The sequence below is a fragment of the Silene latifolia genome, chromosome 4 (assembly GCF_048544455.1).
Source record: "Silene latifolia isolate original U9 population chromosome 4, ASM4854445v1, whole genome shotgun sequence".
NCBI classification, from domain to species: domain Eukaryota; kingdom Viridiplantae; phylum Streptophyta; class Magnoliopsida; order Caryophyllales; family Caryophyllaceae; genus Silene; species Silene latifolia.
This window is the reverse complement of record NC_133529.1, coordinates 111,335,722-111,336,849: the sequence shown is the minus strand read 5'-3', so window position 1 is coordinate 111,336,849 and position 1,128 is coordinate 111,335,722.

Genomic DNA, 1,128 nt, shown 5'->3' with positions numbered 1-1,128 from the left:
TTAATCAAGGGTGAAATATTTTAAACGAGTCCAGTTGTTGCATATTTTATGTATGTTGGGCATGTTGTAATATCCCTAGCATGTTCATCATATTTGCATGGTGGTCGGATATATATAAATATAAAACTACAGTGTCATATCGTGGTAAAGTCGATGGCGCTAAATGGTAATTTGATTGTTCTAATATAATCGCATGAATCTTTATAATAATCATGTTTAAATGTTTACACATGGATGGTAATAATGAGTACGTCCAAATGTTCACACATGTAGGATGCATCTAAGTTCTAATGTCTTTCATGTGAGTTGTGTGCCAATAGTTATATTTATTACCTTCGCCACATTAAATTATTTCACTTGGACCTAAAACTATAACATGATAATAAACAATGTTATTATTCCTTATTGAATATGTCCGTTATTATATTGTCATAGAATGCTAAAGTGATTCTTGCAATTGGATGGGTGTGATATAAAGGGAACTGTTTGATATAACATGACAATTGGCATATCTATATTCTCGAGTCGTTACTATCAATTATATTTTAATAAGATTGTTTATGATAATTATAATGACAGTTATAATAGGATAACCCTGTGATGATTCACATGATATGCATTGGTTTAAATGATAGTCATTATAGTTACATTTAATTGAGCCTACGAGTTGCCTAATTATTCAATCATGCAAATCAGAGAAGTTGTTCAAGTTGCTAATCTTTTATCATAGCTAGTGTTCTACAAAGTATATGATGGCAAATGTATATGTTTAAACTATTTATACAATATCTCTTGTTTTGCTGAAAATGAATTATACTAAGTTGCTTGACACAATTGAATGATATGGTTGCTAAAATGTGAAACATAGGTGTGATATGGAAGTAATGTTGTCGTTGTTATAGATCAAATGTGGTTACTTTTATTGGGAAACATGTTTTCAGAATTGATATCGTGCAAACAATTTTTATAATTTAAGATATGAATGATGAGTATGTTGTTGATTGCTTAAATTCATCGACCTAATTCGTGACCTAAACCAGTGAATGAGTAAAGGGTTGTATGGACATGTCAATAAGATCCTGTGATTGTGATAGATAGTAGTGGTAGATCTATTTCTGTGATATGTTT